The 22,482-nt window shown below is 44.9% G+C and overlaps 1 protein-coding gene across 2 annotated transcripts in view; it reads left to right on the top strand.

Annotated features, from left to right (window-relative positions):
- The window catches only part of FTO (FTO alpha-ketoglutarate dependent dioxygenase), a 414,363-nt gene that overhangs the window by 310,166 nt on the left and 81,715 nt on the right, over nucleotides 1-22,482 (top strand). The window lies entirely within an intron of this gene.

Genomic DNA, 22,482 nt, shown 5'->3' with positions numbered 1-22,482 from the left:
ACTGGGTGTGGATAGTGGCCAAGTGATTTTCCAGTCCTCTCGCTGTTCGTAAGTGGGGAGATCCCATTCTGAGGTTCTCCGTTCCTTCTAATCCTGCCTCCTTGACATCTCCCTCTGCCTTCATTCTGCTACTAATGAAGTCTAGGACGACACACGGGACCAATCCATTCATACAGGAGATGAATGTTCTAGAATTCTACTTCTAAAATTCTATCTTCGGGAGCATGTAATTAACATAGATCAAGGAGTTGCCAGAAACATTAAGAATAGATTGGATTCAACACCCTTTTTTATTCTAGTACCTCTTTACCAGTTATGAGAAAGAAATGTTTCAATTTTATTTTATTTTTTATTTTTTTAAAGATTTTGTTTATTTATTTGACAGAGAGAGACAGCGAGAGAGGGAACACAAGCAGGGGGAGTGGAAGAGGGAGAAGCAGGCTTCCCGCTGAGCAGGGAGCCTGATGCGGGGCTCGATCCCAGGACCCTGGGGTCAAGACCCGAGCTGAAGGCAAGATGCTTAATGACTGAGCCACCCAGGCGCCCCAGAAATGTTTCGATTTTAGTACCAGCCCTAATAAACAGGCTCACTTTTTATTGTCTTATTGGAAGAAAAGAATAATAAAAACCTTTGCTGTATAAAAAGCATTGTTTCAGAGCTCTGTGACCATACGGGAAAGGCCTTCGAGTGGTGCCACCCGAGTGAGGATAAGGGACATTTGAACAATTTCAGTGCTACCTTTGCAAAATTTTCACTGTCATCTCCCTTTCCCCGCCATCCAGTGTGGATCAGGTCAAGCCTATAGAGTCAAAACCAGAGCAACCAATTTTGACCAATCACTTGCTCTTTGCAAGATTATGTTTGATGCATCAGGAATCCAGAGTAGTCTCAGGCATGATTCCTGTCCCCAGAGAGTTTACCATCTGTTTGTGAAGATAAAACACAAAAAACCTGAAAAGTAAAACTCCAATGAAGAATCTAAATAACAGTTTGAGACAACACCAGGAAAGATGGGTCACATGACTCTACATGCTTGTCAGATGCTTTTACAGATTTCTTGTAGAACAGTGTTCTTTGACTCTTCTGATAGTAGGAGCTCATAGACACCAGTTGTGAATTCTGAACTGAAGTATTATTCTGTAAAAATGCTTTTCAACTTTGAAATAGCAGTGCAAAAGAAAAAAAATCTGGTCTGTGTAACTGGTAAAGAAACAATTTTAGATTATTATTGAAATAAAGACATAAAATTGAAAAATTCCCATGAGTCGCATGGACTTCTGAGAAAATGCCAATGCACCTCACAGACCCAGGGTAGGTGGTCATTTCATTAGTCAGTTCCAAACTTAAATGGTAGGTTCATTTCAAGCTACATAGGTAAGATTTAAGGGAAAAGATACATTTCAAGTAGGGCAAGATATAAACAGTGGTATGGGAAGAGGTCCTTTCAATTAGGTAGACTTTATTATGAGGGGCAGTATAAGATAGTATAAACCAGGTTCCATGTGTTAGACTTTCTGACTGAAACAGAGTGTTTGAGAAAATTAGACCAAATATGTGGGAAGTACTAAGAGATAGATGCCTGAGTTCTGGGAAGCCTTCAGCAGTTTCCAAAGCTGAGAAGTGACATGATGCCGGAGATATTTTAGGGAATATTAGTTTGGAGGCAGGGTGGGCATGGATTTGGGTTGTTCTCGTTTAAAGGGTTGTATTTAGAGAAAACCTGGGTTCCTAAAGTGAGGCGATATGGGCCTGCATTCAGGCAGAGCAGTGAATGTATAAACAGAAGACAAGTATGAATTTCAAAGGACCTCTAATGTAAGGACTTCATAACCAATTGGTTATGGAATGAAAAAGAGGAAAGAGTTAAGGCGGGGTATTCTGATCTCGAACTTGGAAGTAAATGGCTGTTTGTGGGGAGGGGGTCGTGTTCTCCACCCCTAGTGGAAGTATAGGGTGAAGTCTTAAGGATCCAGCCCCGTAAATAACTATGGGGGAGACCCGAAATGCAAAGAAGCACAGCCTTGACATCCTCCTGGTTGTGAAAATTAGAGTTACCCTGGGAGGGATTATTTGCTCTTTGTGTCGACTCCGTGGCCTCAGATATAATCATACCTCAAGTACCAAGCCAGTAATTGAAAGAGAAAAGATTTCCAAATATCTTAGGGATTCTGCTCTCGTATTGTGGGTTAGTAATCACCTTGACTTTCTTCTTACGGGGCTTGTAGTTAAGGGCGTGTTCGTGCCCTCACCAATTGACAGCCAGATTCCCCCTTGTTCTGTTTAGGTTAAAAGATTTTTACATCACCTTGGTTTTCAGAAACTGACAAACCGCCAGTGGCCTGTCAGTGGTGGACTGACTTTTTTTCACCTGCTTACAGAGATACTATTGTTTTCAGAGAACTCGTGCTTTTCTTCGGTGATGTGACTAAGCCTATGTAATCTTTGAAGAATTGGCCACTTTCTGTCTAACAGAGAAAAGAAGGTGAGGCTGTGGAGCTGGGAAATCTCGGGGCAACACCCTCAAGTTTGAAGCATGAGGGAAACAAGCCAAGCCCATTGCCCAGATCTCGAAATCTAGATGTGGGCAGAGGTTGAGTTGAGTGCATTCAGCTGTCGTAGCATAAAACTGTCTTTATAACACGTGAACTCATCCCATTCCAGAGAATTGGGAAAGTCCCATGTGGGTTGGACATGACTGAGTCCTGTGAGCCCCAAGCAATGTGACTTTTCAATAGGTGAATTGCCTTTAAAGATTTATATTTTTTTATTTGGGGGAGGGCGAGGCAGAGGGAGAGAGAAACCCAAGCAGACTCCGCACTGAGCGTGGAGCCCCTTGTGGGGCTTGATCTCCCAAGCCCGAGACCACGACCTGAGCCAAAACCAAGAGTGGGACGCTCAACTGACTGTGCCACCCAAGAACCCCTAGGTGAATCTCCTTTAAAGTCCTCAACAGCTCTTGGACTGTCTGACTTGTGATGTGTGCAGTATGGTATTGCCTTGCCCACCTCGTAGCTACCTCAGCACACTTCTGAGCCGCAAAGGTATAAAAGGGGTGCGGCCAGGGCCCACTGCCATGTCGTGAGGGCATAGCCATGCTTGCCATATCTCTAAACCAGTTACGAATCTGAAAATAAAAACTTAAAGGCGCTAATCATTTCCCCTATTACTGAATGGTATATGTGAAATCTTGCATTCACCTTTTTAAATAGGGTTTACGATAAACATTGACTTCCCTCTCTCTGGGAAGGCAGATGTTTGTCTAACAAGGAAATAAAGCTGCTCTCAACAGTACTTTCTTAATAAAAGATCTAGTTGCTTTTCCATCTTAAAACCCGAGTTTCAGAGCTTTTTATGATTTTAAAATGAAAAGAATTCCCTTACTATATATATAAAAAAAAAAAGTGATGGAAATTTTTTGCCCAAAAAAAAGGTACCTTACTTTGCCATCTCAACGTAGCCTGTTGGCCTGAGTGCAGTGGAAGGAGGAAGCTTTTATTAGGAAATAATCCTTTCCAGTTCTATAACAGTCCTTATCCAAAAACTTTTCCCCAAGGCTGTGGACAGCTTTGTGCCCTGGAACCCGTTTAGCCACAGGTGGGGGATGTACTGAGCTTTTGAAACCAGTAGGGTGGTGTGAACATAAGACTAGGCAAAAAGAGTTGTTCTAGTGGTTGTAAGATCTTAGAAAGGGTCATTAATGCTTGCAAGCCACTAAAATTTCTTTAATTCTTCTGGTGCTATCCTTTATCATCATACAGTCATATTTTCCATTTGCACATGAATGAGCTTGAATGAATTTGTAATAATAAGCTGGTGTCTGCGCTGTGTATATTAGGGTCTCAGCCCTCATCATCAGGGTGTGATTTGGGAATGAAGTACCTTGAGGCACCAGCAACACAAAATCGGAAAAGTAAATCCCCTCCAAAATAATAGTATATGGTCCCCATGCCAAATGTGTAGAGTTTGGGATCATCTACTTCGATAATACCATTTTTTGTATTACTGTAACCACTGAGTTTAGAACATACAGAGTTGACTCCCAAGTTTTTCCTTGCGGTTTGAAAGAATGCACTCATCTCTCAAAGTGAGTGATATTCAGCAGGAAGTGCCTTATATACTGAACAGGATCTGATTTTGTCAGTTTTGTTATTTTTGCTCTAAAACAAGACACACACTTTGGTGAAATCCTCTACTTTTATTTCAAGGTATTCCTTAAACAAACTTGGAAGGTAAGGAGCCACACCAGTATAAAAATTAGAGGTATAAAAATTCAAGCATCCAAAAAACCCAGATGTTTCCAAGACCACATAGCCATTCACATCCAGAGATGAAATGAGACCCCTCTGAGGCTGCTGCTTCATTTCAGTGGTTCTGGCCCTTCAGTCGGGCTTATGGCAACCTGAGGGGAGGTCTCAGCTGAATGCAGAGTTTTCATTAGATGTCCTGTAACTATGTCTAAATGTGACTTCACAAAGACCTCTTAACTAGACACTGGGTGCAACGACTCTTCCCCTGGGAGAAAAGGGCCTTTAAGATATTTTGAGGGGAGGAGCAGGGTTAGGAGGTCTAATCCATAGCTCTAAATCCCCGTGCTTGGGGGAGCTCATTGACATGGTAGGTTTTAAGGGCTTCTTTGGAGCCATTATGGTTTGTCATGCTGAGGCCCACTGGAGAACACTTAATTGTAGAGTATTAACCCAGTGTGTTGCAAGGCCTTTTTTGAGCTCTTTGACAAAGCAGCTCGCTACCACTTACGGGAAACCTTGGGAAAGTTTTGAGGCACGCAAACCCAAGAACATTCTTTAGGTTTGTGCTTTTAAATTAAATAACTGGAACTGTCAGGAGTTTTTAAATCTTCCCGCCATTTCCTTCCTCTCTAATCAAACCTCAATTTTTGAACTGTACATGGATTCCTGGGTGCTGGATATATGTTGAATACAATTTCTTTCCTTTTCTAATTTTTTGTTTTTGAGGTTGGGATTTTTCTTGCAGTGGTGGTAAAGATGGTGTAATGAACAAACATATTATCACATCCAGGGGTTGCAAAGCCTTAATTTAGAAATGTAATCGAAATCACATTGTTTCATATGGAACCAATTCATTCTTGTCTCTTTCCCCCCAAGGAGTGAAGGAAATATCTCTGGTATATGGTTAAAAACCTGATAGATTAGACCTTCAGATAGGTGGGTGGATTAAGGCAAAGCAAAAGAAAAGGCTCATGTTTTCAGTTGTCTCTCCTATTTTAAGGTTCCTATTGCCCCTCAGTATTCTGAATTTACCAGATTAGTCCTAATCTAATATGTAGTTCTTTAATGTTTTAAACATTTTGGCTGGACTCAGTTCCTAGCCTCCATGTTGCCTATCTCTTTTAACATCTCTGCATGCATAAGAGGGCATTCATTAGAGCCGGATTGAGGGAAAAACACCAAAAGACCAGTCCCCATTTCTTGGGGCTTGGGAATGCAAGGCCGCAGCATTGAGAGCGCAATGAGTTGAGAGGATCCAGGGGTCAAAATTCAAAACCTTGAGCCTTTTTTTTTTTGCCCAGAACTCAAGGTTCATTGAGAATTGAGTTCATTTCTGAAAACACTGAGGTTTGGGGGTCTCTAGTTCCTTCTCGTGGTTTCCCACCCTGTAAAGCAAAGTGAAACTATAAGATCAGAAATAGTTAACAGAGTCTCTGTGCCAGAGTATGTGGATTTCTCTGTGATTTGGGTTTTTACAAGCTCATTGCCCTGGTTCCTCTTCTATACATAGAGCTAATAATACTGCTTTGTTTCTTTCTTTTAAAATTACCAAGAGATCTAGATGTGTAGTAATGCAGAGGACACTTAATGAAGGCTGTTAACTATGAGTCCTCTTTGTTACAGGAGATATTCTACCAGCGAAATAAGGGACATGATTGTTTGGTAGGACTCTGTTATGGATACAGGATATCTCAAACTTGATCTTAGGAATAGATTAGGAGGTCGTCTGTCTTTGATTTCTGCATCTCCTTGCATGTCTGCTTGCTTTCCTCTTTGCAGCACACCAACTTCTGTATCTTTGGTCCACACTGCTGAAAAATGGCTACCGCTTGTGGGGCCATCACCTCTGGCTAGGGGTTAGGCCCCACTGAACAAACATGGCTGCCAGGAACCTGCCACTGAAGCCATGCGTGTTGGAGAGGTCAGTTCCCAGAAAGGGGGAACAAGGGACACAACCCTGTATGTTTCTACTGTACCAGTCCTTTAAGGAGTAAGTTAAAGTACCTGCGGTTCTTCGTATTCCTCAGAATAAAGCTGCTTTAGGGAACGAACATAAAATTTTAGAGCAGGAAAGGATTTTAAAGTTCACCCAGCCCTACCCTCTGTGTCCCATTAAGGAAACTAAGGCAAAGGGAAAGTGATTAATTTTCCAGAGGCTCTAAAGCGAGTTAACAGTGTCCCGTGCTCGTGGTTTTAGGTCAGAGCTTCTAATGCATTGCTCCTTCGGCTTTCTTCTGCCATGTCACAACTGTGCTTATTTCAGATGTTATTTTTTGCAGTTGCCTAGAAGTTTTTGAATAACAAGGAATTTATATTTATAGTCCCTCACTTAAATAGATGGTTTTACATTGTATAGACTCCTCTACTCCAGAAAAACATAGGTAATATTTATGAAGACAACCTAGAAATATGTGGGGAAGTGCTTCTGATGTATCATCACACGAGAACAGCAAAATTATGGTTAGGTGGTAGCCCTGAGATTCAAAAATAGGTAAAAATTAGGTAGGTGTGTGGATGTCAAGTAGGTTTGTTAGGCCAGTGGTATTATGTATAACTAAGTTTTCCTTAATACTGCCATCAAATTATTTTTAGAGTTTTAGGGAGCACATTTAATAAGAATACATCCCACTCTCCTCATCTTAGAGCTACTTGAACCTGTATGCCCAGTGTTCTTGTTCATGGACGTGAACTCTCACCAGTGTAAGGCACATATATTTGGGGCACACCTGGAACTTTGATTCCAGTAGTGAACACATTGAGAGTGAAATCCTCATAGTTATGGCTACAGCCGCATTCACACAGGGTCTGAGCGGAGGCTGGGCCCCAGGAAAATGACCCACAGAGGCAGTCAGAGGGTAAGATGTTCTCAATCACAAATAGAAGCAGGATCCAGGAGTTGGGAAGAAAGTCGCATCATGTAACTTGACACCAGTGGGCTTCAGAACGGGTGGTGGAAGCCGAGAACATTTCAGGTCTGTAGAGGCACAACTTATAGACGACAATCAGTGAAGTTCTTTCCGTGGCCATACCAGATGCACCAAGATGGCGCTCAACCTGGAAAGTGCCTCTCCCACCCAGGAGCCCCTCCCTGCCAAATTTCACTGTCTGCCGTGGGTCGCAGAACCGGGGGCGAAAATCCAGTCTCTTCGAACCGTCGGATTTCCAACCTGCCCTCATGGGGAGACAGGGACAAGAGCAGCCAGCAGGGCTGTGAGAGCGGGGGTGGGGAGACTGGGACTTCTGGTTGCACTGCTCCTTCTACCTGAAAAGGGCAAGCTGGGTTTTCAAGGAGGATGAGAAGCAGAGGGAAGGGATCCCAGCTGAGCTGACACACTCCACGTGCTCCACCTGTCAGATGGCTTTGAACTGTTTGCTCCCCGACCCCAGGAACCTGCTCTTTCCAGCTACCTGTACACCGTGGAGCTGAGCACAGTGCCAGTGGGGTTTAATGAAAGCAACGTTTAGTGAATTTGGTGAGGAAGGACATATTGTCAGGAGCAATCTCAGAGGTGCCTCTGCTTCTCCAAACGCAGGACTCTTTGTTTCCCAGCTGACAGAGAGGGGTGGGGGAGAAGGAAGAAAACCTAGGCCGAGATGGGGCCAGAGACACGGGGATGGAGGTAGGTAGCGTTTTCACCCCTGCAGGATTAGCCAGGGTTTATCCCAATCGTAACCTCCCCAGAGATTTCCATCTTGTCTTTAGTCACCTAGTAGGCCTCTCTCTTCCTGGAGGACTTTGTTTTCGGTATTGAATTCCAGTCTGCCTGTTCTCACTTAAACTTCCTTTCTTCTCGCCCCGGGTCAGTCCCCGGTGTGCAGGATTGCCATGGGCACCGGCTGGCCAGTGCCAGAGTGATGGGAGCCAGTGATCCCTACCTTGGCCTCAGTTGTACATAGGTGCTCCTCTCTGCAGCTGCATTTAATGGGGATTTGGTGGAGCTTGGGCAAACCTCAGTTCAAAGCAGAGTTCACAGCTAGTGAGCGAACCACTTACAATACTAACAGTGAAATAATTGACTTTAAAATAATCCCGTTAGGGACATGAGATGCGGTGCCTTGACCTTTTATTAATATTCTTTTCTTTCCAATAATAACAGCTGTGAATCAACAACAGTCAAAGGTGGTTAATTTCCTTAGACTCACTCCAAAGGAGAGGTTCCACCAGCGGCTTTGAAATCCAAACGGGATGAAGAAAAATCATTTATGTGGTAAAAATCTCAGTTACACTACCCGGATTAAAGACATTCTACTGAATTAAAGAAAAAGGTGGCACGTCGATATTTGAAACTAATTGTGGATCTGTTTAGGCATACAGAGAAATCTACCCTGAACTTGTAGTATTCCTACAAGTTCTCTTGGAGCTTATGTTCCAATGCAGGGGACCCCTGTTAAAAAAATACATAAAGAAGATCATGTCAGAAACTGAATGAAGGCATGGGGTAGAAGCATGAGTGTAGTGGTTAGAGATTTGAGGGAAGGCGTCTCTGAGCGGTGACATTGAAGCTGAGATCCGAAATCCAAGAGGGAGACAGCCCCGTGAAGACATGGAGTTAGTGTTCCTGACAGCGGGAACAGCAAGTGCACAGCAAGTGCAAAGTCCCTGAGGTGGGAATGGACTTGACCCCGTGGAGGAACCGGAAGCATGTGGGAGCGGCGTTCGAGGGGGAGTAGAGGAGGTAGGAATAGTCAGAAGGAAGGCGGGGCCATAGGAAGACCTCTAGATTGTATTTGAACTACAGAGACTACTTTAGAAAGCTGAACACTGTTCTAAGCCATCACAAAGGGAAAAAGTGCCTGAGGTGGGTGTTTTGTTTAGTTCCAAAGAAGAAAAGTACTGCGATTACCCCCCTTTATATACCTCTCCATTGAGTTACACAAATATTAGTAAAATGAAGTAATATTTACAAAAGCGCTTTAAAAATTTTAAAGCACTGTAATTTAAGGATATTGTCATCATTAAAGTGTTTAACATAATTGAGGGTATTATTACTTTATTGCAGAAAAATCCTGCTAAACTTGAAACGAATTCTCCCCCTCTTAGATACCCCTCCTGGCAATTCCCTGGGACCTGTGTTGCTATGTAAAGCTTCAGTTGCCTTTTTTCATATCTTGTGAGGGTCTAAGGGAGGAGGATTCCCGCTGCGTAGACCACAGACCCTCGGGAGAGAATCACTTTTTGGCGCCCTGGTCTCCTGTGAGTCCACGGGGTCAAAGGTAAGGCTGTCCTGAGACTGTGACTCCCAGGATGTCTCCACTTCTGGGGCCACGCCAGCTAAACGGAAATTATGAAAATATCCAGGGCCAGAAGCTAATAAATAGGAAGTGACAGGCATGGCATATTAGGGGATTATCACATGCACTGACTCTCCTGCAAGACGCAGGATGAAGGTGGAGGGCGTCTCATAATCCCCCTGAAATGTGCTGCCCGATGTGCTGGTGATACAAAAGGAAATCTGGTTTCTTGCAAGAAGGGAATCAGAAGATTGATGTCCCCTGGATGACCGTTCCCTTTGACGTTTATCTGCTTTTTTTGGTGACCTTTGCTTTCTAAATGTAGTTCTTGGCTCTGACCTCGGGAAAAGATAAAGGAATAAGTTCCAGGTTTGTTCAGCGTTACCAGGGATGACTAAGATCCGAGTTTCTCAGCTGATGTGGGTGCAGGATGGCTTGTCGTCTGGGCCTGGCGTCCTCCGTGAAGAGGGCCTGGCAGGGCTGCTGTAATCATGGGCTCAATGAAAGCAGAAGTCATTTTGAAACCTCTTTACTACATGACCCCACCCATGCTGCCCAAGCCATAGACGTGTGACACAAATTAATTGAGCAAAACAAGTGACTGGCATACAGTTGGCACATCTGTTCTTATTAGGATCAGAAAGAACAATTGGATAAAGATCATTTCAGGAAAAAGAAAAAGGCATATGTTACTTATTGTTTTGGGTGACTGTTTCTCTGAGAAAAGGAGATGCCGCGTCCTTAATAACTGTGGCACGCCATACCAATTCTAGTCGGCCTGATTAAACATTCGCCCTCTCTCATTACTCCAGCAGCGTTGGCTTTGCCCGCAGCCTGATATGTATTCCATGCACAGTCGAGCCTCAGAGTTGACATCTTCTTCTAAAATTGTTTGGCTGTAATAAATATAAAACTTTCACCACTGATGTAAAGCATTGCTGGTTGGCATCATTTCCTACCCCCTTTTAATTATTCCTGACACTGTGGAGAAACATCTAATATAAATCTGTAATGTGCACTGATGACAAACTACACGGTTGGAGGACCATGTAATTTCTCCACAATTAATTAAAGTGCATGGAGATTTCCCCCCCTTCCTTCCTTCCTTCCTTCCTTCCTTCCTTCCTTCCTTCCTTTCTTTCTCTTTTCTTTCTTTCTTTCTTTCTTTTCTTTCTTTTCTTTCTTTTCTTTCTTTTTCTTTCTTCCTTTCTTCCTTTCTTTCTTTCTTTTTTCTTTCTTTCTTTTTTTTTTTTTCCCTCCAGCAGCCAGATGCCACTGACTGGCTCAAATAACACTGCTGTCAACTGTAAAAAATTAAGATCCAAACCGTAAGAAAGGTACTTAGATAAAGAAACCAGATGCCGGGATATTTGTGATCCCCGCGTCCATCTCGATGTAAGCCCCCATTGTTCGACATCTGTAACTCCACAGCCTTCATTACGCGCGGAACCCGGCGAGTCTGTCAGCGGCCTCTTTCCTCCCGCATCGTCACTTTGGTAAATCTTTTATTAAAAATCGAACGGTGCCAATCAGCAAGGGGAAGAGGGACACCGGCAGCCCTGGCTCAAGACGGTGCGGTGGCCTGTTTCTCCCCGTGGCGCCCACTGGTGTTTATGGGCACGTGCGTGTGGTCACTCGGAGAGAAAGAAAGAAAAAAGGCGCTGCTCCCATTTCGGGCGGATCTACCACCTGGAATTGATGAAAAGCAAATTAATTTTCATTTTCAATTAGGAATACAATTAAATCCAAAGTGTGCTGGGGGTGGGGGGGCGTGTAATGTTTATGGACAGCCCGTGCAGCGGGAGGGCTCAAGGTAAAGACCAGATGAAATGAAACACAACTTTGCATTTAATTTATTAAAGTGTTAAGGTGGTGGCTGGGGCTGCCTGCTTCTGCATTTTACCTCCCCAGGAGCCGCCCCTCCTTCCCCTCAGGCAGAATGTGAGGACGTGGGGAAGAGGGAGGGCCAATCAGGCCATAGAAGCTGCGAGATAGCCTGGCCTGTGGGGCCCTGCCCCTTGTGGGTCTGCCGGCGCTTTTTCCCAGGGTTCTGCTGTGCATCAAGGATGTGTGGGTGTTTTAACCGACAGCCTGAATGAGGAAACAGGAATTCGGCTTTGCCTTCTGCCTCCAGCTTGCTGGCTCTCCGCGTCGAAGCGATACCTGGCAAACGGATCCCCCTTCCAAGTCTGGCCATCATCAGAGATATTGAGTGATTGTGTGAAAACAATCTGGCTGGTGAATGCCCCATGTCACAGGATCCTCGCTCTTTTCACTTGACTTTTTCTCCACATTCAACTGCTGCCTTTTGTTGGAGCCACTGAGTGGGGGCCTGTGAGGCAGACAGGATTCCTCCTGGCTGCCTGGGGAACAGTTGGCCCAGTGTGTTCATCACCCAGGGTGGTAATTTGGGGAGCTTTGACCCTGATTTTAAGGAAAGTCAATTATTTGTCAATTATGAGACCTAGAAATTCAGATAGAGGACTCCAATGTTACATGCCCGGCTCTGTGGTTGGGGCCAGATAACAGCGTATTGGTGAAGATGAGTATGAACAGAAGTTTGCTCTCCCCGTCTACCTGTCTCCCTCCCAGGGCAGCCGCGCTTCGCTTGCCATGGGCATGTTGCTCCACTGATGGGAATCTCCTGACGATCCATCTCAGAGATGAGCTTCTTGGAAAAAACAGTGGGCGATAAATATTTTGCCTTATGAGTAACAATGAAGATAGCCTCAGATAATAGCTTACATCTTTCTAAAATTCTTTAGGTGATGGATTAAGAGAAAGAGAAGGTTTTGGGTCATGGCAACAGCTGCTTTTGGTGGAAGATTATCAAGAGCAGCGTGGTCACCGCAAATCCCCTGTGTTCCAGTCCATATTTTACTTCATACCACCCCCACCTTCCTTGTCCCAAAGCAAGGGTTTACGTTTCCTCCCCGCATGGTATTTGTGCTTTAAAAGAAGATTTTATTACTTCTGCTACAGTGGAATTTCTCTTTTTACTAGACAGTTGGCATGACCACAGCCTGAAACCGCGATGGAGTTGTTAACACGCTTGGGATCAGTTTTTCCCCCTTTAAAGCTATTCTTTTCTTTTCTTTATTTTTTTAGAAGGGGGGAAAAAAAGCTCCAACAAATCAACAGAACTATTAACTTTCTGATTTATTTGCTACAGAGAGCAAAAAAAGTCAATGTAAAGTGACAGAAACACTAGCACCGACAGTAGGAAAACATTCTCTGTGCAAGTTTCCAGCTGAAATCGTACCACAACCAGTTGGTTATCTGGAGATAGACATCTTCAATTTCCTGATTGCATAATAGAAATGGGATTTCTTTTTCCTCTCCAAAAAAGCATTATCCATAACGTCAACATAAAGTTGTCTGTGCTTCGCCTTCCAGAAAGCCCTCCTCTCGGGAACGGGCTTAACATTTTCTGCATTGCTCACAGTTTCTGCCATTTCTTCCCCCTCCAAGGGGAAAGGTAAGTGTTGCTAACATGATGAAGGCCAGGAGAGGTCTTCGGGAGCCTGCCAGATCAACCGTGGCCACCTGGCGGATACCGTGGCATTGAGTAAATAGACACATTCCCCCACCATAAAGCCAAGTAGCGCCGAGAACATTCATCTGGTTGCGGATTGTGTCTAATGGCAGCACAACCAGCATAAATGTAGTTTATGCTTTACTAGTAACTGTAAGGATTTGAGACTGGGGTTTGGGGCAGTTCAGGACAGTTCGGACACTTGTCCTGGGTGGAGACGGGCCAGGCTTTGCAGTGGACCTGCCCTCCTCACGAATGGCACCAGCGATGTGTGGTCTTCACACTTAACGAGTCTTCCCAGTGCAGTTGGTGAGAAGGCACGATGTTTTCCTCACCACCTCGCCCCCCTCCCCCCAAGTTTCTGATGACCCATTTCTGAGACGGAAAATTCTTGGCTTCACCCGACAGCTTACATCACTTTTGCACTTAAAAACGCCCATGATCTCAAAAGCAGCCCTTGTTTTTAAATCACTTTGTATATCAATACTTCATTTTATTTAATACAGTGTTTTAAAATTATATTTAAAAGGCAGCCTCTTTTGTCTCATGTGCCCTTGGCTGGGAAACAAAGGAAGTCTCTTTTAAGAGGTGTTTTATACTTTATGACTACTGAGAGAGAACATAGTTCTTTAATAGGTGTATATGTAAGAGAGTTCCACGTTATAGGTTTTCAGAGATTAAAAGCTCTGGAACAGGGCTGTTGGATAACATCTTTGAAGGGCAGAGGAGCAAAATGGAAGCCTCAGAGATTTGGATGCCAAACAGAACACTCCCTAAACCTGTGGGCAACAGGAGCTTTTCTGAGATCATATTATTCTCACCGATAATAGCGTTCTGCCTTGACGGTGGGTGAGGACTGTGCAGGATGAATCATTCTTGTCTTCTACTTCATGGTTATGGGCATGTAATATGTTCTTCATTGAGCCAGGCAATTGACGGAGACGCCAGTGCATTTAAGACTTGAGTCTACTGGAAATGAGACTTGCATTCTTGCCAGAAATGGATGCTTTTCTGTGTCCACCACTATCACACATCTTGACTTTTTTTTTTAATCCTGACTCTTAAAACAATAATATCAAACAACTCCAGGGGAAAAAAGTTAAATATTTCCATATGAAGAGCTGATTAAATTTGTATGGTTTTCTTTTCAGTAAAAATTGATATGTGATGAAACACAGTGCAGCTGGATGGCTGGTTTGGGCTGATACACCCGCGTCCTCTGATCTCTGGACCCAGCAGCTCTCAGAGCCAGTGCCCAGTGAGCCGCCGTGTCGTGGCCGGGGTTCCGAAATGCCCATTCCCGGGGCATCCGGACTGCAGGATGCAGGCGCTAAGCGCCATCAGCAGTCACCTGGCTCATGTGTCCTCTTAGGTCACATGGCTCTTCAGGGGCAGGCTGAGTCCCTGGGAAGCATCGCGGTCAATAGGGGACGTTTGGTGCTCCGTTATTAGGATTCCTTCAGTTCAAGGTGGGGGAAAGAGCCTGGCTGGGAGGTGGAAGAACATAGTGGGGAAGATGATTTATTGTCTCATATGTTTGAAAAGGACAAGAATATCTGGCTTTAGTACAGTTCGATCTTGGGTTCAAATGAGGTGTCTCTGACCTGTGTCCTCTTGCTCTGTATGCTGCTTCTACCTCCTTCGTGTTGGTCCCCCCGTCAGACTGTCCTGTCTGGGTCACAAGATGGTTGCCAGCAACTCTGGAGTTGCTTCTGTGTTCACATCTCATGGGGAGAAGCAAGGGCCCTGTCCTGGTGTTGCCAGCACAGGGGCTCCTTTGCCTTGACGGTAGTTTGGGGGGGGTAGGGTACTGCCAGGGCTAGAGGGGACTGCACTAGAAGCTTCTGGGCTTAGTCTGGGAAGGTTTCCTGGCGGGAAACTACGACAAGGTTAGAGCTTGAGTTGGTGACAAAACAAGAACGTCCCTCACCTATGCCAAAGGCCATTCCACGAAACCAGTTAAGACAGGGAAGTAGACCTCTTTGACCAGGAAACTTTAATCGCATTTAGTGCTTCTGTTTTCATTCCCTTTAAAATATGAATAATAAGAGGAAAAGGGCTTCTCAATCATTTGTGTGGATGTACAGGCTTGACTTTTGCTTTACCCAGTGTTTAGAGTCAGGGGGATGGGGGCCTCTTGCTGCCATCATCAGTGGTCAAAGGTAATGGCAGCATATTTTTCTTCAGCAGACTTGAGGGAGATGAAACCCTCCTGACGCTTCTGTGCTTAAAAACTGTGCCCATCTTTCCTCTCTGCCGAGAGGAACTTGCCAGCGACTCAGGACTCCTCCAGGCTTGGCCTGCTTTGGCGCTTGCTTGTCACATCTTCTTGGGGTTCCCCTTAACTCTGCAACAGGATGGCATCTCCTGTCTTTCAACCTTTCTTCTGATACTTCTTATCTCTAGCCACCCTCCATTTCTCTCTCCCAGAAGTCTGGTGTCTCTCGTCACGACCAACTGTGATCAGGTTTCCCCTTCTCCTGGTTTCCCAAGATCACCTCCTGCTGGGTCTCGGTTCAGAGTTAACTTGGTTCTGCGGCCTCACCAGCCGAAGCGGAACTGCCCCGAACCCCCTCTGTCAGTGGTGACTTCCTGAGTGAGGTCAGGCATGGGGAAGACGTGATAGGCGACATTCACTGTGGGGCCTCTCCTGTACGTTCCTCAGATGGGGATGGTAAAGGTGCCCCCCACCCCCACCCCCCACATAGGGACTTCAATTCTGGGATAGAGAAAAAGACAAATTTGGCTCTCAACATTTGTCAGGCTCCAGGGAAGCCGTAGGTGTAACGGAGCTATTCTAGATCTCTATTTGTCAAACTGAGTGTTTACTGTGGGCTCCCTTACAGCACCCCGGCCCCCCCCTGCCCCCCCGAGAGAACTAGTCTACAAACAAAGCATTTACCCTCCTAGGATTCCTTCCTAATTAAAATTTTACATATACTAAATAAACCAGGGCACTTTTGAAACGTAAATCTCATTTAAGTAGGCAACTTAAATCAGGTCCACCTACCTTGAGACTGGTCTCTCCTTCCGCACAAAGACACACACGTTCCTGTCTCGCCTTGACTCTGGTGCAGCTCACATTCCCTGTGTACTTAGATCCTGGTGTGGGTTGTTGTTGTTGTTGTTGTTGTTTTTCCCTTGAACACTTTCTGCAGTTTAGTTATTTGTTGTAATTATCAAGTTCATTTTTCTCTAATAGATGTGATTAAGTATATTTAGCACTGTGTAATGAGTTTTCTGCCTGGTTGCATCTTAGCTAATAAGGAATTCCTTAGCGGCATCTCTGACAGCTGCTGCGTATCCCAGGCCTGCGCGGCCACGAGAGACCTTTTCCATGAACTGCTAGCATTAGAGAAATTAGCTCCATTACACTCACCATAAAATCGAGGCCGGGGATTTGCTTACTAATAGATCCTCAATTCAACTAGAAACTAAAGAAACGGGGTGGCCAGTGGGGAGGAAGGTAAATGCGTGCGAAATGCTGGTGTGCTCATTTTCATCCGTGCGTGTGTTCAGAAATTTCCAGCCGTCCCTCCGGTTTATTTTGTGAGCAGGACCCGAGAGCAGTGTGCCAAGCCAATGGGCTTATAATGGTACGATTCAGTAGGGATGGGGCCGGAAGTCTTTGTTACTGCGGTGATGGTGGCACCTGGTCATCAGGGCCTCTGTCCTCATAGAGCTAAGAAACCTCTGGGTGTGTTTTTGGCCACTGAAGGTCCTTGCCATTGTTGCAGGCTGTCCGGATTTGTAAGGCTAAAGTGCTGAGGACAATTAGTGATTGGTGAGTGGCTGCTCTGATGTATCGTTGCTTAGCAACAGTCTCTGAATTAAGTCTCTGGAAGGGGGATACAGGAAGAGACAAGACAGGAAGATGAACTAGGTACCCTTTCAATGTGTAGGTGAGTCGGCAGCGCAAAAAGTGTAAAAGATATTTGTAATCATAGAAATGGCTGAATGGGAAATGGGGGATAAAGGAAAGAGAAGACAGAATGTAGCTTCTGTCTTGCTAAATAAAATAAGAAGAAGTGGCAGTTGAACCAGCCCCATTGATGGAAGAGCTCATTCTCCTTCTTTGACACTTTGACTGTGATTCCCACGCAGGGAAGAACTCAGAGAACATTACCCCAGATGCAGCATGATGGTTCAGGGAAGGAAAAGATGGAGAATGGAGCTGTGCCTGATTCTTGAAATCCTATAGTACAAGCTTAACTTAGCATTCGTTGGTTCATACCAGCGAGCTAGGATTAACTGGGGGACAGGGCCCAGTTTTGATGAGGCCCGGCTTTCGGAACCCGCCGGACTTGGCGTTCTCGTGTACCGATGCTCAGTCTTGCTCCATTTGAAGTACGGAAGTATCTTGAAGGAGCCCGGCACAGCAAGCATATCCATTTCAATAGATTCAGCTGAGTTTAGACTCTCAACTGACTAAGATATCACCCTGAACTCCATGATTTAGTGAGCTGGTTTAGCCTCTGGAAGGCCAGATGAGCAAAAGAAAGTGGAAAAGCAGTAAAAGACCTTGATCCAGATACTGAGCCTTGTTAAGGGGAGGCCTTATCTACATACTGAGCTCTGTCTGGAGGTCTGCAAAGGTCCAGGGACTCATTACTGTTAGTGAGGGCTGTTTTGCAATTAGTGTTGAAACACTGAGATAAAGAAAGGATATATAGGAATTAAAAACAGATAACGTAAACACTAACAAAGAGTCCTAATCCCCTTGACTGAGTGTTTTGCATGTTTACCTCTGATCAGAATTCTTAATAATATCGAGTGTGTTGCAATTCAATAAAGATCCCCTAGGAAGAAAGGGGTCGATTCTCAGGATTAAAAAACAGAACAAAATGAGAAAAACAGAAACAAAAAACTTATACTCCTATCTTCTATTACCTTAAAAACAACAAATTCGGAGAATACAGAATAGCCAGTAAACTATACAGGAAAGTTTTGTTTTGGTTTAGTTTGGTTCAGGTCAGGTCACCTGTGGGCATAATTCAGTCTCCCATTATCTAGCAATTGGAAGGGTATGTCCAGGGCTCAGAAAGCAGATTTTCTGTCTTCACCTATGTCTTGTTTTCTCTCTGAAGAATGGTGGTGGCAATCAAGAAAGTCTTTGCCCTCCTGGCCCGAAGTTCCTCATTGGAGAAAGGAAGCTTGATAACCAACTCTGATTCGTGCCTGGTACCTATAAAGGGCTCCCTGTCACAATAGAGCCCTGTATTTTCAGGACAATGTATAATTATTTGGGGAAAAGCCAAAAATGATGGCCAGCACATGATAATAGCCTGTATAATAACATTCTGTCTAAGGGCCTGTGGCTCTCATTTAAGTATCTTAAGCTCCGAGTGCTTTGTGCTTCTGTGTTCCCACCCCCAGCTCTCATGCTCTGGTTATTGAGCACCGAGCTTCCCTGCTGGATTGTAAAGTCTGAGAATATGGGGGCGGGAGGAGGGCTTGTACCTTGCTTTCCACTGACCCTTTGTATCCCTGGCCCCCACTGTGGGGTCAGCTACCTAGAGGGAACTCAGTCAGTGTTGGCTGAATTTGTTACCTTAGAATCTAGCAGTGGTCACCAGCCCCCCATCCTGATAGTCACAGCCTTACGTAATCCCCACCCTTTCAGTATGGGCTAGACTTGGTGACTTGCTTCTGACGGAGAGAATAAGGGGGACACTTAGTTCATAAAAGGCAATGCAGCTACTTGCAATCCCTTTCTGTCCGGACCACTTCCTCTGGGGGGAAGCCAACTGCCATGCTGTGAGCCACCGAGGCCTCCAGCCAACAGCCACGCCAGTGACCTTGGAAGTGTATCTTCCAGCCCCAGTCAAGCCTCAGATGACTGTAGTACCAGCTGAGCGGTTCATTGCATCCTTGTGAGACGCCCAGAACCAGAGCCACCCAACTCCCAAACTCCTGACCCCCAGAAACTACTAGATAATAATGCTCCTTGTTTTAAGTCCTTAAGTCGGGGGGGGAGGAGGGGTAATTTATTACACAGCAATAAATAACAAATACAGGAGCTGATTACCACAAGCATCACTTCATCCACTTCTCCCATTAGAGAAGAGGGAAGATTATCCTCAATTCTTGGCCCGGGGCTCTGGGCATCCCATGCTGAATTGGACTCTGTTGGGGTGGCTCATCCCAATCTGTCACTGTGCTTTATTTCTCCCTGACCTCTCTGTCACTCACAACCCTGTTAACTAGGGGTCTTTTGATTCAAAACAAATTGTTTGATTGTCTCTAAAAGAAGAAAAACCCCACGAGATTATGTTAATGCTTTGTACATTTGCCGGCTGTATAAATGCACATTTCACTGTGGCTTGAGGCTGAACATGGCAAGAGGATGAGTCGTGTCATAGGCCAACAATGGACTACTTCTAGGAATGCCGAGAGGATGAAGACACCAGGCAATAAAGCGCTAATACACCGGTGATCAGTCACCTATCACAGTGGAAGGAACACATCTTCAGAGGGACCCTGCTGTAACGGCCCTTATAATGGCTGATTCATTAAAGAGACCCAATTCCAGGACCTCATCCTCGAGCCTACGGGAGAGCTTGCCATGTACACGGATGGCCTTGTGTGGCTGCCTAGGCCCCGCGGAGGAGAAGCAGAAGTCATGGAGGGGGAAAATTCACTTTGTAACAAAGAAGCCACTCTGCTGGGCCTGGGTCCTCTGCCCTTTAGGGGAATGGGGCTCAGGAAAAAGAAGGAACGGGACCGGGCAGTAGAGAGCCGCAGTCACACTGTCAAGATGCTCCCAGGTTAGGGCGGACTCCGAGGAGGAAGAAAGCCAACGCGTTCTTTTTCCATTTGCCGCAGGCCGCAGCAGAAAAGCAATAAAATGCTGATACCGTCCCCTTGCCGGTATAACTGATTTAAGTGGGAAAAGGGAGACGATCTAGCAGGGACACCAGAGATTATTTGGCCTTTCCCCAGCTTCTGTGTACCAGCAGAAAAATGACGGGACAGTCGGTCGTGTTTAGCGCCTTCATTCGCCTCGTCCTTCCTTGGGGGGGAGCAGAAAAATTCTTCCTTTGTATGCTGCCACGGTGTCGATTTTTGTGGTGGTGGTGGTTGTTTTAAATAGGAGAACTTGTGAAATGAGACTGCATAAAAGATGGACTTGTTTTATATATGGGGGATATTGCCTGTCCTTCAGATCTATGTGTCTCGCTTATGGAATGAACCAAAGTAGGACAGATAAACTAATATTTTGTATAAGCTCAGCCAGACAATAGATGATAAAGATGTTTCATCTTCTTATGCATGCAGAAAATATGAAAAATCGTAGTTTACACATATTTGCTCAATTCAAGTGTAAAATTGGGCCCCTCGATTGCCCTGGGCCACAGTGGCTCAGTTAAGGAAGCTCGATTTACCTTGCAGCCGAGTGAAAAATGATCAGAATATTAGACTCATCTAGCCCACATTAAGGAGCCATTGCATTTCCCGACAATTTTATGCTATCTCAATATGAAAACAGAGCAATTTCAACTCATATCAGGTTATGATCGGCAATTACAGTTGCATAATTCACCTAGGCGCCTCTACGCAGGGCCTTTATTTTTCCTCTTGGTGACATTCCTGAGAAAGTGCCTGATAAAAATGTCATATATCATCCCAGCTTTAGAACTCGTGAGGGGGTAATCTGCCATGCCTTGCTGAGCCCATATTCATCACTGGATTTTTGACTTGGAGGGGTCATGGCACTTATAATTTCCTGTTTGTTATTGTCCTCGGCAGCCCTGACAAGGGCTGTAAACGCGGGGTTGTAGGCGGTGGTTAAGCGCCGTTCCGGTGGGGCTCATCACCGGCAATAGCCGTGCATGACTGTGGCTTGTGCTGTAGTTGGCCGTTTCGAAGATAATTAGATTTGATGTCAACATTTCTTTATCACCTGCATCCTTTTGTGCATCTGTGTGTCAAGTTGTTATTTCCGGATTTATTAGCACCCTCAGAGCTCCTCTCTATCTGTCAGCCTGTGTGCTGTTTGTGTTGACAGTTGTAAAGTTAATTACTAGTACTAATGAGCATCGGGCTTTTGGTGGACATGGCGTTTTGGACATTTAAAACTATAATTAGGTTTTTTTTTTTCTTTGTGTAGCGCTTCAGTACAGAAAAAAGTGTTCGGGGCGGGGGGGAATACCTTCCTTCCACTCCATTTTTGACATTCTGTGTGCAGTCAACTTATCTTTTATTCAGAGGCTCCAAAAATTCAGTTCTGTTTATTTTTAAAATAGACTTCTTTGCATTGTAACTCCATGAATAATTTCTTTTGTTCCTTATTTCTCTTCCAGCTTGATAATGTGACTGTTCCGTGTACCTTGAGAATTAAGGATAGTGATGGTGGAATGATGAAAAAATGTGCGGGGTGAATGCTGACCTCCACCCAACCAGGCTGCAAAATCTCCACTCAGGCCTCTTCCTCTTTTTCGAACCTTAACTCTGGGCTTACCCAAAAGATTCTGTGAATGAAGAAGCATGGAGAAAATTAAAAGAGTAATCAGTAGTTCCCTGGGTGGCTGGTCCCCGGCTGATAGAAATAGCCGAGTATTTACGTAGTGTTCGTTCCGTGCCAAGAATCGTGCTAAGCTCTTTATACCAGGGTAGGGTCCCTTGCTCAATCCTTACCACCAGCCTAAGAGGTCATTTACTGCCATCTTCCTGGTACAGATGGGGAAACTGAGGCTTGGGACAGGGAAGGAACCTACCCAGGGCCTAACAACTAGGCAGTTGTGTTGGGATTTGAACCCATCAAGGCAGCTCAGAGCCTGGGCTCGTGACTACTACTCTGTAGACACCGAGTATGCTTTCAAGAAAAATTAGCAGACCCCTGGGGCATGTATTCTAGAACAACAAAGAGCAATCACTTACTAAATCAGATGGGCTCATTTGTATTTCACTTCCAGTCATAGAGGGATGCTAGCTTCAGTGTAATGGCAATTATCTGTGGCATGTACTTTATGGAGGGATTTTGTTTGGTCTGTTGCGGCAGCAAAGCACCACTCCCTTGCTGCTATTCATATTTACTTTCTATTCATCATTATCTGCCATTTTGCTAAATAACTATCCTTCCCGGACATAAATCATCCATAAAAATACTCTGGCTCAGAGAAAATTTTGCCCTGGCACTGCAATGATGAGATAACCATTTTCATCTCTTGTTGAAGCATTGAGATTTATTGGCTTTCGATGGGCAACAGACCAGGCATCACTCTCTGCTAAACAGACTCCCACTTGCATTTATTCTTATTGCATTTAGCGATTCAAAATGGAGCTCTCGGAATCCCTCGAGGGTCCATTCCCAGCCTGGGTGGGGTGTTATTACTTTATATTAGATAAGGGAAGGACACACAAAGAAACATGTGGTGATTCGGATGATTTTTTATTTCCGTTTAGCAGTGATGACAGAATGTCATAGTGAAATGACTTCAAAAGTCATTTTTCCCCACTGCCCTGGT

The sequence above is a fragment of the Callorhinus ursinus genome, unplaced genomic scaffold (genome assembly GCF_003265705.2).
Source record: "Callorhinus ursinus isolate GAN/ISIS: 27379988/994484 unplaced genomic scaffold, GSC_fseal_2.0 scaffold56, whole genome shotgun sequence".
In the NCBI taxonomy this organism is placed as follows: domain Eukaryota; kingdom Metazoa; phylum Chordata; class Mammalia; order Carnivora; family Otariidae; genus Callorhinus; species Callorhinus ursinus.
The sequence above is the reverse complement of the archived record's forward strand: the minus strand, read 5'-3'. Positions and strand labels throughout refer to the sequence as shown.